This window comes from Cicer arietinum, chromosome 4 (genome assembly GCF_000331145.2).
Source record: "Cicer arietinum cultivar CDC Frontier isolate Library 1 chromosome 4, Cicar.CDCFrontier_v2.0, whole genome shotgun sequence".
NCBI lineage: Eukaryota > Viridiplantae > Streptophyta > Magnoliopsida > Fabales > Fabaceae > Cicer > Cicer arietinum.
Window position 1 is genome coordinate 50873046 of NC_021163.2, and position 16060 is coordinate 50889105.

Below are 16060 nucleotides of genomic sequence, written 5' to 3' on the forward strand. Positions count from 1 at the left end.
CTTGGGAGGATTGTAACGACGAAAGTCTTCTAATCCTCTTGACTCTGCAGCACGGATCTATCTTTCCCTCTTTTCAAGATCACGTTGAGTCTTGGCAGTAGTCTGTGCAGCAACAAAAGCATCCATGTTATTCATAGCCTCCGCCATTCGATCATCCATATTAGCATTGGCTCTTGGAACTTCATTTCTTCTTGGCGGCATGGTTTTCCTATAAAACCAGCATCAAGTAGAGTCTTAACACTACAAAAAATTCTAAAACTAACTCCCGACCACATCAACACATAATAACTACCCCTGATTTGAAAACTCAGACCGATTACCCCGACGCATGATCAGATAACGACTCTCAACCTACCGGTTGACCTACAATCTATAACCAAAGGCTCCACAGCCCCCAAAGAAAACCAAACCAAAGCTCTGATACCACAATGTAACACCCAGAATTTCAAAGCGAGGGTGTATTTTTTTTTCAAAAGAAATTACAATAAAACAAAGAAATAAATAAGGTAATACCTTTGGATAAATAATTAAGTCATTATAATTTACAAGCAGCGGAAAAGTTTCTCGAAATATGAATCCAAAATATTTACACATCAAAAAGTGGTACATGTAACCCATCGAAAATAACATGTCATGCTGACAATATTAGTATAGGTACAGTCTTCCAATCTAAAATAAATACAATTCAAAAGAAAGACATTTGTTCCCTCTATGTCAACCTAATCTGATCATTCTCCAAAACAAACTAAACATCCTGAGTGATCTCCACGCGCCCCGTAAGATCCTCCTAACATAGCTCCAGTCAGGCATTCCAATCTACATTCCCATCCACAGGGTACGGACCAGTAGGATGGACCTGGTTCTCATCTGAGGGCAAAGCTCAGATTTCCACAATAGTTGTAAAAGGTCACCAACCGAAATTAACAATTAACACATAACATTTAAGTTTTTAAATGCACAAAATAACCTTTCAACTTAGCATGCACCTTAAAAGGGTTTTCCATATGCTAAAAGTTCATGTAACACTTTCCAAATAACCATGAAATCCAAATAAAGTTTTTAGTCAATCAAGTAATAGATAACTGGCCAATCCATTGATGAACCAATTGAGCAATTGATTATCTAACTTAGAATGAGAATTTTCACTATGCTAATCGATTGGGAAATCGATTTGGATGAAGGTTTTTAGTGAAATCTGCACTCTGGGCTTAAATCAATCGATTGGGCAATCGATTGAATGAATAGCTGAGACCCTCTAACCAATTCAATCGATTGGCAAATCGATTTTGCCTAAATAGTTGAGCTATTGTAATGGCCAAATCGATTGGGAAATCGATTGGTTCACACACAATTCCAACACATAACACTTAGCACTTATAACACAATCACTACAACATCATGAGCTTCGAAATAGTTTTGCAATCAAACATGCTATCACACAATTCCCAAAACATAAAACTTAGCACTTATAACACAATCACTACATCATCATGAGCTTCAAAATAGTTTTGCAATCAAACATGCTATCACACAATTCCAAACAAAACATAACCCTTAGCACTTATAACACAATCACTACAACATCATGAGCTTCGAAATAGTTTTGCAATCAAACATGCTATCACACAATTCCAAACAAAACTCTTCGTGATAGGCGTAAATCCTAAACGTACAGTTTCTCACGAACGAAAACGAGTGCAGTCTCTCATGGACAAACACAATTTACCAAGGTGTAGTCTCTCACGGACAAACACCTGTGCAATCTCTCACGGACAAACACTTTAACTTAAACGATTTTCACGACAACATTAAGTAAACGTAGACATTAAGAGATTCCCCATTCTTAATACTCGTTTAACTTAAACGATTTTCACGACAACATTAAGTAAACGTAGACATTAAGAGATTCCCCATTCTTAATACTCGTTTAACTTAAACGATTTTCACGACAACATTAAGTAAACGTAGACATTAAGAGATTCCCCATTCTTAATACTCGTTTAACTTAAACGATTTTCACGACAACATTAAGTAAACGTAGACATTAAGAGATTCCCCATTCTTAATACTCGTTTAACTTAAACGATTTTCACGACAACATTAAGTAAACGTAGACATTAAGAGATTCCCCATTCTTAATACTCGTTTAACTTAAACGATTTTCACGACAACATTAAGTAAACGTAGACATTAAGAGATTCCCCATTCTTAATACTCGTTTAACTTAAACGATTTTCACGACAACATTAAGTAAACGTAGACATTAAGAGATTCCCCATTCTTAATACTCTTTTAACTTAAACGATTTTCACAACAAGCATTAAGCAAACATAAATATTAAGAGGTTCCCCATTCTTAATACTCTTTTAACTTAAACGATTTTCACAAACACACATTAAGTAAACAAGACATTAAGAGATTCCCCATTCTTAATACTCATTTAACTTAAAAGATTTTCCAAAATAACATTAAGTAAACAAGACATTAAGAGATTCCCCATTCTTAATACTCATTTAACTCTAACGATTTTCACTGCAAACATTAAGTAAACAGAGATATTAAAAGATTCCCCATTTTTAATACTCGTTTAACTCTAATGATTTTCACGACAAACATTAAGTAAACAAAGATATTAAAAGATTCCCCATTCTTAATACTCGTTTAACTCTAATGGTTTTCACGACAACATTAAGTAAACTTAGACATTAAGAGATTCCCCATTCTTAATACTCGTTTAACTCTAATAGTTTTCAAATTCCACACAAAACATACTCAAACATATTCACAAATTCAATCCACAATTCACACGAAAACACATCAATTCATTTATCCACAAAATCCATCCATACACATATCAAATTTCATAAGCATTGATTATGAACACGTCAAATACGAAGAACATAATCATCACAACATACCCCTCAAACACATCAAATCTCATTTCCTCAAAATCATACAATAACGAGTTAAATTCATTTTCCCCCAAAACCAATACTTCAACCCTAACAAAATTCTTTTCCACACAACCACAGATAATTCCCTAAATGCAAACTAAAAGTTTGGAATGAGCCCTTACCTTCACGTTAGCTTTAACGTGCGATTATGGTACCGCGAGTAAATCCGGTAAAATCTCCGCTCGCAACGCCGCTTCCAAAGTTGGTTCCCTAGCACCGTAGCGTGGTAGTGAGCAACTTTCCCTTCTATCTCTTCGCGAAACGAAGCTTAGATCTAGATGAAACGGGGAGGTTTGTGTTTGACGGTTTTTAAATTCATAACTCCGTTTTTGAATCCAGGAAGAAGGAAGAAGCTGAAAATTTGTTCTTACTCACCCACAATCCTGAGGTTTCTACTCTTGAACCAAAGGAAGCAGCGAAAATGGAGGTAGAAGGAAGAAGAAGGAATGGGTTTCACACGAGGCAGAGGAAGAAGGAGAACTTCTGTTTTCTTTCTTTTCTTTTTCCCTCCAAACAATTAATCATTATATATATATATTGAATATAATTAACAAATATCTCAAAATATTTAGATATTTATTAAATTTACCATTTCGCCCATAACCTCTCCAAACCACTTTTGTTAAAATATCCACTCTCGTCGCAACTCAATTGACATAAACAACTTTTAGCAATTGCGAGACATTTTTAACAAACTCCCCTGAATTAAATTCTTCGTAGAGGATTCACCGTACTTAATTTAATTTATTTATCGACGAGTAATTTTAATCGGCATCAAAATATCTTTTTGGTCATATAAACTCCAAAATATTAATAACTTTGGCTAAAAAGACTCTGAGTTCAATATCAAAAATACACTAAAATACATAAAGTGTACTTTAAAATTATGGGTCTTACATTAATTACCCTATTGGGAAGGCTAACACAGTAATTGGCTCCCAAAGTAGAAAGTTTCTTAGTGTGTTAGCTTTAGTAGTAAAGCATAGTGAGTTGTTTGAGCAGTTTAGAGACCAAAGTCTGGCATAAGAGGTTGTCTTGAATAGTATTATATTATGTAGACTATCAATTAGCAGTGGATTACTAGACGATATCAAAGAAGGTTAGAAGTCGTATTTGCATCTATTGGATGAGTTGAAATAGATGGCTCAAGGGAAAAATCATTACTGCAAGACGGGTAGTTAATTTTTTTTTAAGGTTTAGAGAAATATTTTTCATACTTAATGTGATATAGTTAAGGAGAGTGATTGAAAAAGTTCACGAGAATAGCTTAAGTATTCAGCTTTGGAGAAGAAGAATGTAGCTAAGTTTGTATATGCTTGTCTAACTTACCTAAAGTCAAAGTTAGATCAATATAAGCCTTCAAGTTGGATGCAACCTCTATGTATTCCAGAATTGAAGTGAGATAACATCTATAAAGATTTTGTTGGAGGATTATTCCGCATTCCTAAGGGATACAATACAATTTGTGTGACTCTAGATAGAATGACTAAGCTTGCTCATTTCATTCGAATGAATATTATGTATTCTAAGGAGAAGTTAGTTGATTTGTACATTAGTGAGATAGAGACCCCAAATTCATTTCCATGTTTTTAGAAATTTTACATAATGCCCTTGACATTAAGCTCATATTGAGTGCAACATATCATCCCAAACCAATGATCATACCGAAATGACTAACCAATCAATAGATGACTTGCTTTGAGAGTGTGTATTAAAGCATAATGTTATTTGATATAGTTTCTTATTGTTGATAGTTTTACGAGAGTCAAGCAGAGCACACAAAAGAGCCACCATGATAAGTGAAGAAAAATTATTGAATTTCAAGAAGGTTGTCATTTATTCAGTAGAGCTACCCAATAACCGGTGTTGGTCGGGCTTTGAAAATGAGAAAACTTATATAATGTTTCATTGGAACACTCTAAATCTTGAGTTGCGTTGGTCGTGTAGCCTTCCAAATAGCTTTACTCCATTCACTTTCAAACCTTCATAGTGTATTTCATATGTCTCAACTTCGTAAGTTTATCCATAATCTTCACATGGAATTGAGTTGGAGGAAATTCAAATAAAGGAGAACATTACTTTTCAAATTTTATCTACACATATTACATATTGAAAGGTCAAAGAACTATGAGGTAAGACAATTCCTTTGTTTAAGGTTATATAAGGTGGAATTACTACAAAAGTGCCAATTGGGAGGCGGAGAGCGAGAGGCGGGATTCATGCCCATAATTATTTACTTCTGATAAATTTTGAGGGAAAGTTTTTTGTTACAAGAAGAGCAATGTAACACCTCATTTTCTCTAAGCTTGTGTATTGTTTGAGTATATAATTATTGTGACATGTTTAATTAGAACTATGTGTGTATCTTTAATAATAAATTATAATATTATGAATTAAATGTAAGGAAATTGAGTCAATGACCATTGGCCCTTTTCGCCTTGCAAAAAAGAAGTGTTATCACATGATGCAAAAGCATGTAGAAGATTCAAAGTTATTCTCATGTATTTGTGCAAAATGATTGTTTCGTCGTTGAAGAGAAAGTTTATAGACAATCAGAGTAATCGTCACAACGAAGAGCCAACATAACCTCACCATGCAACAGATGTGTAAGTGTTATGCTTAAATGAGTCATTTTGGTGTGCAAATTAATAAACTCGTCATGCAAAAACATCAGTTAACAACATGATTTCTCAACTAAATTTCTCAGTTAGAAGCAAATCAACTAGATTTATCAATATCAAATTAGGAGTGCAACTATAATTTTCAAACTCTTTTTCATCGACTATGCATATATTTTCCAACGCGCGAGGTGGGCCAATGCTAACGCTCAATTTGGTTAAATAATAGATTAATCATGTTATCTGAGTTAATAAATGTCAAATGAGTTTAGAAACATTTGTAAACTATTGATGTTGTTAATATTACTCTTTAATGTGTGTCCTCTGTCAAATTGTTCTCAATTATTTTAATTGTGGTAAATTTTATGACTATAATGATGATCATGTTGTTGTATTTATTTTGAACATATTTTATTTATTTAATGAGTTGTATTGTACAATCTTTATATGAATGATTAATTGTTACGATGAATTGTTGCGAGTAATTTAACTGTGATGTTGATTATGCTATTATTGTACATATGCATTATTATTATATTGTTAATTGAAATTTGTTATGTGAAATATGTATATGTGTTACTTGAATCATGTTTGTGATGCTCCTCTTTTTATGAAGGGTGACGTAGGACGATGAGTGGAGGATGGTAAATGTGATGATCTTGTATCCAATGTTGCATGGATAAATTAACAATGTGAGGGTCTTTGATTTAGTGTTGAAAAAGTACAAATGAAAGAACTTGATAATAGAGGTCACAATCAAGCTTGTAGGTCAGAGTAGACCTTGAGGGTCTTCTTGGGGAATTCCTATAGGACTAGGAGTAATTCTCCAATGTCGAAAACTATCATGCTACTCTAGTTTAATCTTGACTAGTTACTTACATGAGTTTCAAGATGACTTAAGTGGTCTATGAAGAAGTGACCATATTTGTATTGTCTGACCATCTTTGGGTTGAATAGTTCTACATCTCATCACCATGTAATTCAAAGTAATTTAGTACCACATGACATAAGAAGTGTTGTAACAAGTGAACATTTCATTGCATTTACATTAATATGCATTTGTTTATAATGACATAGCGATATTTTGTATTATGACTATTGTGTTATTTGTAATTGTAGTGTATTCATCCTATTTCTTTTATATCGTTTCATGACTTTGATGTACTCACCCCTTCATTTGTTTGTGTTTGACACTTTATGACACATATGACCTACATGAGGCAGATGACCACTAAGTAGATGATGACAATCTTAGTGTTTTGATTTTATTGTATTTCATGTATCTGACGATCTTATTGTATTTCAACTTTGATAAGTGACACTAGAGTTGAGTTATTTATATTATTATTATTATTATTATTATTATTATTATTATTATTATTATTATTATTATTATTATTATTATTATTATTATTATTATTATTATTATTATTATTATTATTAATTCATGAACACTCTCATTTTGAATAATTACAATCGTCACATGTGTAATTATTATGTTTTCATATTAATTGAGTTTTGTTGTCATATCTTATCTTCTAAGATGATTTTTTTTTTGTCTTAGTCCTCTGAGATGGTTTTATTAAAAAAAAAATTATTTAACAATTATGTCTTTGTATAAATACAAATTTAAAATTATTATAAGATTTAAGGTGTCACACTAACAATTGTGACAAAATTTCCATATTCGTTTATGAGAATTACATAAAATCCAACGACCATTGTTTGATACATGATCAATATTGACTTAAGGAAATCCTTTGAGCAATTACTAATTATATATATATATATATATATATATATATATATATATATATATATATATATATATATATATATATTATTTGTGTATTTATAATTAAATATTAAAATATAAGATCGTGATTGTATACTAACAATGATTGAGCCTAACGGAATGAGTTAGATTCCTACGATGTGGTAAGTCTAGACGCGCCTCGAATAAAATTAATGTCAGTAGAGGAAACTATGAAAAATAAAAAAAATCATATTATTTGTATTTAATTTATCCATTAAATAAAGTTAATAAATTATAAATAAAAAATAATAATTTTACATAAATTTGGTTGATAAAAATTAGTTAAACAAAATTGTTGCCACTATATTATTTTAAAATTGTTATTTAAAATATTATATTTAATTAATTTTCAACTCTTAAGAAAATTTTCTGAAATTGCACTTCATTGAAATTATTGTAACAGAATTCTTAATGAGTTACAAGAATTATTTTTCATCATCAACAAAAAAAAATCGTAGAAGTGAACTTAACATCACTGTCAACCCAAAATTTGATTGAATTATTGTGTATATAGTACCTAAACTTTATGTTGTATCAACCTTGTTCATCATTTATTTTATGAGTGAACTACTTCTTTAATTTGTTGACACGCCTCACATTGTACTTAGTAGTTCAATTCATATTCACATCAACAACGATAGAATTTTTGTGCTGTTGTGAGCATCACCAACCCCTTGTTAACACATACTAAGCCATGTATTTCATTCACATGGTACTTTACTAATTGTCATTGACATGTCAGTTTCACATTTTACTATGTACTTGGAATTTATATCAATTATTCGTTAATAAACCCTTCAATGTATTGCAATGTATCCACATTCAGGATGGATTTTACGTCTCCCAACACCACCACTGATTAATTAAGGAAAATTGTTGTCAAGTCCAATATTCTTTGCCGCTCCAATCCTACACTTGTTCATAATTATATTAAAATAATATATTTAAAAATTAATTTTATAATAATTAATATGATAAAATAGTAATTATAAATCAATAATAAAATAAATATATTTAATAATATATTTTATAAAGAGAGATTAAAATTTATAGTATAAAAAAATATCGAATAATATGCATAAGTACTTCTATATAAAAATATAATAATAATTTTAGTAACGGAACATGTGTAGAACTATCTTTGTCCTTAAGTTTTAATTTCGAGAAAAATCTACATTTATAACTGCATTCAATCAAAGCAGATTTTTTCCGTTAAAGTTAAAACCAGTTTGAGTGGGTATTCGTAGATACGGGTTGTGTTATCATGCTCATTTTCTGTCTCACAATCAACGTCACTTCTACTCATTAGACATATTAAGAAATGACCATAAATAAAAGAAAAAAAACAAAATAATAATTTTATTTAATTATTCTTATTAACAATCGGTGTATTTTTAACTATTATAAATAAAAAATCAAATACAATATTTTGTAATAGTGTATATGATATTAGTTAGAAGATAAATTTTGAAAGAAAAAAGTCTTACATTGAAAGCTAAAAATAATATTTATTTTTGATTTAAATATGTCTTTGGTGTCTTCAAATATGCTATTTATTTATTTATTTATTTTAGTTCCTATAAGTTTTTTTGTTTGCATTTAGTCTCCGTAAAATTAGAGACAATTGGTTTTGGTCCTTAAAAAAAGAGCTGATAAACTGTCATGACACGTAAGTCTATAAATACACACTAACACATCATCTTTTATGATATATTAAAAATTAAAATATTTTATATTATTAATTAATAAATTTATTTATTGATTATTTAAAAATTATTGTTATTTTATAAAGAAAATATGAATAGAAATTAAAAGATGGACTTATGAGTCTTGAAAAATTCGTCATTCTTTTAATGTTGATTTGACATTATGGATCAAAGTCAATCGTCTATAATTTTACATAGATTAATTCCAAACAAAAAACTTACCAAAACTAAAATAAAAAAATTATATATTTGTCGGGAATAAATATATAGTTAAATCTTTATTTTTAGATAATTATTTTTTTTATTAATGTAACCTTTGAGAGGAAGGAAAAACAAATGAAATGAAATGCTGTACATTCAATCATGTCCATATTATCTTGTCACAATCTACAAAAAAAGTAATTGCTACCAAGGAATAAAAAACTTTGCTTAACATGATGTAAAGGGAGGAGCAAAATAGGCCATGTGATTTTGTTATCAACAAACACATGTCAATAAACTAATGAAGGAATTCAAGCTTTGATGGCAATTCTAACTTATGAAAACGATAAGCCCCGAGAAATTTTTGTCCTTGGAACTCATTGTGATTGTTCCATTTTAACTGTATTATATAATTAGTTGAAGACGTTTTTTTTATAAGAATTAGTTGAAGACTTATAAGCCATGAAATATATTTAGGTTTGTTTTGATAACTTAATAGAACCAAATATAATGACAAGTGTTAGGCTGTATAGAAAACATGGAATACATATTGGCAATAACTCAATTAAAATTATATAAGTGATAGAAATCGAAATAAAATTAATTTTCGTGTATAGATAAATGTTAGTAATTAATTTTTTTAAGAGATGAAAAAATGTTAGTAAAAGAGATCTAATCCCCACACGTTTCTACATAAAATGACTTCGGTGTTCAATCCGCATTGCTAAGTTATTCTTTCGAAAACAATCAAATCAATTTTGAATAAGGAACTTGGAGTGTCCATTGATGAAATCATTAGGTTGAAATCGGTGGACAAAGTATCATGATGTAATAAGAGATCATCTATCATAAATTAAGGTTTATAGGAAATTTAAAATGATTTTCAAGTGATTATCAATTGTTTAGAAGATGACTCAAATAACATGTTATGGGCCGGACTCACGCCAACATAGGTCACACCCAATACGAATTTGGACCGATCCCGCTCAATTAAATAGCTTCATAGAACCTTATCAAAATTAGGGCAGGTCGTCCACACGAATGGATTCCGAAGTGATGGTCTATTGTAATTCACTTGGACCTTCGATCATAACCACTAGATGAACGAAGAGAGAATCCATTGGTGATGAACACGATAGCTGACCTATACACCTCCTGTTGAGTCATTTGATGAGAATCTTACTATGATCGTAACCACTAGATGACACTCACATTTCTCTTATCACAAGAACACACGCCCACCATCAAAGGGCGCTCTGAGGATCACTGATCTTTCCCTGGTGATCATAACAAGACTTTTCTAGAAATCCTAGTTGAAGTCACTATATAAGCAAGACCTCTTAAGTCATAAAGATACACACAAATTCTAATCTAAATACCTCTCATACTATGAAAAATTCTTACTTGATCGTCAGAGTATGTCCAGATATCATAAGACACAAACTAAAGAAGTCTACCGTTTCTATCTCCCGTTGTACATTGATAAATCCAAGGGCAAACTCCTATATCATGTACTTCTAGTACCTAATAAAGAGAAACAGGGAATAATAATATTGCATGAACAATTATTAAACTACTTATACATTAATATGTTGTATTTATTAGAGACATATGTCAAACGTAAAGAAAGGAGAATATTTGATTAATGTATGCATGTGACAAATTTAGGATTTAATCTTAGGGCATTTTGGTCTCTACACTCATACCGCTTAACCATCTATTTCCAAAGGATTATTGTCTATTGAGGTTGAAATTGGTAATTTCACCAAACTTTGTAATTTATTTCGATTTGTTCATTTTCTTTCATCTAATTCACTTCATTTAATATTTTTTAATCAAAATTTTTTAAGTGAGTTACTACTGATATCCAGAAGAAATTTAGAATTCCGATCTTAATCAAATAGTTCTACTGTGTATGGTTTACTACTAATTTTGCACTATAAGAAAAACTTTTATTATCTATGGCAGATTTTGGCTTTACTTACGGTATAGCCGTAGGTATTCAATAATTACTCACGGAATAGCTACGGACACGAGTCTGTAGGTAAATTGCTCGTATGAATTATATTACCTACGGAAAATTCATAGGTGACATTTACTTGTAAGATTTTCGTGGGTAATTTACTTACGGAAATGTTATGGATAAATTACCCAAAAAAATATCATGGGTAACGTCAAACTAAGAAAATTAATGTTACCTACGAAAGTTTCGTCGGTAACGTTTCCCATGGCATATTTGTGGGTAATATCAAACTAGAAAAAAATAAAAAGTTCTAATATACCCTTTCATCTGACTTACATCAACTATACAACAATATCACAATTTACATGTTAAAAATTATTTATTCATATATATGACTAACATAATTAAATCCAAAAGTCTCAATAAAATATGAAAATAAGTAAACTGTGATAATACTCTAAAAACAAGCAATTTTTCTGTGTTTGACACTTGTTCCATTAATAACCAATTCAAGTGTATTCATTAGAACCAAAACATACACAATTTACAAGAAAACTTATGTCATAGCCTAAACTACCTCTTTGAAACTAATATTCCCACTGTTAATAATCCAATCATAATTATAGGCTTTTCCTTAAAGTGTAAGGTGATATCATAAGTACGTGTATACCAACAAATTTTTAAGTACTTACTATTAATGAATTCCTTCTGGTAACCAAAAAAAGACGAATGTGTTTCTTGGAATATTAGGATTTTCATGTATGGCAGTAGATTTTTCCAGTAAAGCTTACCTTGTACTTCACAAAAATAAAGAGGTTACAAACTGTTTGATTCTAACAACACTTGAAAGTTAGCAAATGAAAATGAACAAGTAAATGATAGCGTAACAAATTTTAGGAACACTAGGCAGACTAGCAACTTGTTAATTAACAACTACAATCAATACAAAATTGAACCTGCAAAATCGAGCACCAATAACAATTAAATAAAAACCAAACATCACAACTAAATTATCAATGATAAAGACACCTTGCCTATGATCATAATATATAGAACACCTTACTTATGATAAGGACACATTGTCCCTAGGGCCTATTTTTATGTATGTGGTCAGACTATATAGAACAACTGCAAGCAGCAAAATAAATTCACAAAATGTACCAGAAATTTACCACTAAGTTGGGTACCTCAAATTCAAATGCCCTAGTGTTCTTCCACTTTTCCTAACATGTCACACCAAATGTTAATAGCTTGATCACCACGGCACCAGTGGTTTCATCCTTACCATGGATCCTATGGTCTTCTCTGTTAATAATAAGAAACAAGGTATCATTCTTTGGAGTATTGTAGTAGATTTAGACTTGCTTGTAAAACTGCTGATAGCTCTATTAGATACTCCTTTATTCATTTGTTCCCACATAGCAACAACTTGAGCCTTTGCTTCTGGCAATACAAAGAGAATATTAGCATGTTCATTAGCAACAATAACCATAAATCTCCAAAACAAACATAGTCAAAGTTGTCTTAACATGCATAATGAAACCAAAAGTCCCAAAACCTCACAAGTACCATCCAATTTTTCCTAAGCTCCAAAAACATGTTGAATTAGTAAAAATAAAGTTAACAAACAATAATATTAAGAAGGAGAAGTATTTACTAGACAAGAAGTTAAATCTAAGAAGCAGACAAAGATGAGTATAATGAGCAAGTGCACCTTTCTAATAATGAGCATAATGGGATTGCTTATACACTCACTTTCCCATGCCCTTGCCCACACCAGTTGCTTGGAAAAGATATGTTGCCTGTTAAGACAAAATGAATAATTAGACTTCACATATGTAACTTAAGCATAAAAAGAAGGTCCTCTTAAGGAATAGTACTATAATAGCTTGTGCATGTGCTCTAACCTTTCTGAGTATCTGCTTTTCTTCTTTATTCAAATCCAAGGTATAAGGAAATCGACAAGAAACTTTTAGCACAAGCACAACTAGCTAACACTCCTTTTTAATTAAACTCAAATTTAACCACAACTTTAATTCAGAACTTGTCCATTATAACTATTTCTTGTCATGGTTATTGTATCTAACAAAAGCCCCAAAACCTCACTAGTAAGTTTTTCTTAAACTCCAAATTCCTATCCGTATGTTGTAAACTGTCATATTATTTTTTATCACCAACCAAATGAACACGAGCATAAACAAAATTAATGGGTTCACTCAACAAAAAGGAAAAATACAGAGAAAAAAAAAACAAGAACTCAGCTTCAACACATGCACAAGTTAGCAAGCAATTTCTCAAAAACAATCACAACTCCGAAAGTAAGAAACATATTAAATAGCAAAAAGAAAAATCATCTAAGTTTCTAAGTTACTTGCAAATGCACGAGATTAAATCAAAAACACAAATACAAATCCCTGAATGAACACACTCAAATCGAACAAATCAGAGTGAGATATTCATTATAAATTACTGCTAGTTATAGAAAATACCTGAGAAAATAGGTAAGAAGCGGCGCAACACAACAATGATGGCGAGGTCGAGAATAGCTTTGATGGTGTGAACCGGAGCTGTGGTTGAAGATTGAAGGATGGATTTTGGGAGTGACGGTTTCGCGCGAATCAGATATTGATTTCAATGCAAAAAGAAACACAACGAATATACTTATATCGAAGAACACACAAATCAATGAAAGACGGTTAAGTTCGAAGAGAGTGGAGCGTCGCAGATCATAGAGAAAAGTTGCAGATCTAAGAGTGAAGGACAAAGAATATTGATCAAGAGTGATAACGTGATTCTGAAAGCAATAGATATCGACTTGTTGGGCGAGAGCTATGGAGAATGAGATCATGTTTTTGGAGAGAGTGTGTGTTTTGAGAGAACGGAAACCCTATTTACCAGTTTTGAGAAAACGAAAGTGTGTTTGAGAGAAGAAGGTGAAAATGTTTCTATTGGAAAAAATAAAATAAAATATTCTTTAAAAAAATAAATTAAAATAATGCATTTTTACATTACCCACGGACTTAGAACTGTGAGTAATTTTTCGTAGATATACAAACATTTTCTTGTAGTGACTCCTTTACAGCGCTTTTTGTAAAAACTCTGTAAATTGAATCACTCTCCCATAGCTTTTACATCTCTTTAAACACAAGCGCTTTAAATCTCACAAAATTTAAGTGGGGCACATTTTTTTTTCTTTATCCACGGACTTTTTTAATGTTACCAACGGAATAATTGTCGAAATTAATTAATAACAAAATAAATTACTTTTTAATGTTATCTATGCAACCCTTTTACAACGCTTTTTGTAAAAGCGCTGTAAATTGAAGCGTTCTCTCATAGCTTTTACAGCGCTTTAAACACAAGTGCTTTAAATCTCGCAAAATTTAAGTGGGACACTTTTTTTTTTCTTTACCCACGGACTTTTTTAATGTTACCTACGGAATAATCGTCGAAATTAATTATAAAAAAAAAAAAAAACAAATTACTTTTTAATGTTATCTACGCAACCCTTTTACAGCGCTTTTTGTAAAAGCGCTGTAAATTGAAGCGCTCTCCCATAGCTTTTACATCGCTTTAAACACAAGCACTGTAAAAATAACACGAATAAATCTCGCAAAATTTAAGTGGGTTGCACTTTATTTTTCTTTACCCACGGACTTTTTAATGTTACCTACGGAATAATCGTCAAAATTAATTAAAAAAAAATATTATTTTTTAAGCAATACACAAGGTTTTTCCGTAGAGAAAAACTAATTTACTCACGGACTAACATCCGTGGGTAATTTTTCCGTAGGTATACAAATGTTTTCTTGTAGTGTTTGACAAGTGTAAACAAAAGTTTGTCCAATAAGATGATGTTTACTAATATATGATAAAATTGCAATGTTTAACTCAATGAAAAAAATTTGTAACCACGTAGCGACACCATTCTTCCTTGACTTCAATTAACTTCTCAGGAGAGTAATCAAAACACAAGTAGTCAGAAAGAAGAAAAAAAAAACTGCAAAATATAACATTAGAGAAAAAAAAAAGTTAGAATTAAATTACATGAATACTCTCTTTGCAACACTCACTTTTTTATGAATACAATTTATATGAGTTTCACCACTTTACGTGGGACCCATTTCCAATGTTGCTAGCAATATATATTTAAGAATCATAACTAAAACTGAAATATAAACTGTTAAAGGAATCATATTTTGATTTTGAGCTATAATTTTCTTCATATATTGAAAGACATAGTACTTACAAATTGTGTTGTCAGTTTGACGAGGATAATATAAAATCTAAAACACATACATCAATGTGATTTATTTTTATACAATTATTTGAAGTTGGTTTTGTAAAATACCTCTATTAACTTCCATGTGATATTCCTTGATTTAGATTTAAACACCTTAGCTCTCTTATGAGTACAGTAAATTCGTAAATTGTTCGTACAAATACATTGAATGAAAAAAATAAAAATGAATAACTCATAACATAAATGTTAAAGGTAAAGAGTAAAAAAACATTTACTCAAAACTTGATGAAATACCTGACATAGATGCAAATAGCAGAGGCGCCTTGAAGTAATAATGTCGATTTACAAGAAAGGGGGGTTTGAATTGTAAATGTACCTTTTAAAAATTCCTGTTAAAACTTAAGAAAATAACTCAAGATTGACCTTGGTTGTGAAAACAGAAAACGGAGAACGTTCTTGGTTTTAGTAGTAAAACGGAGAACGTTCCTTGATTAGTTGAAAACAGAAAAACAGTTTATGTTTTAATTAATTCAGAATGATAAATAGAGAGATAAGATAG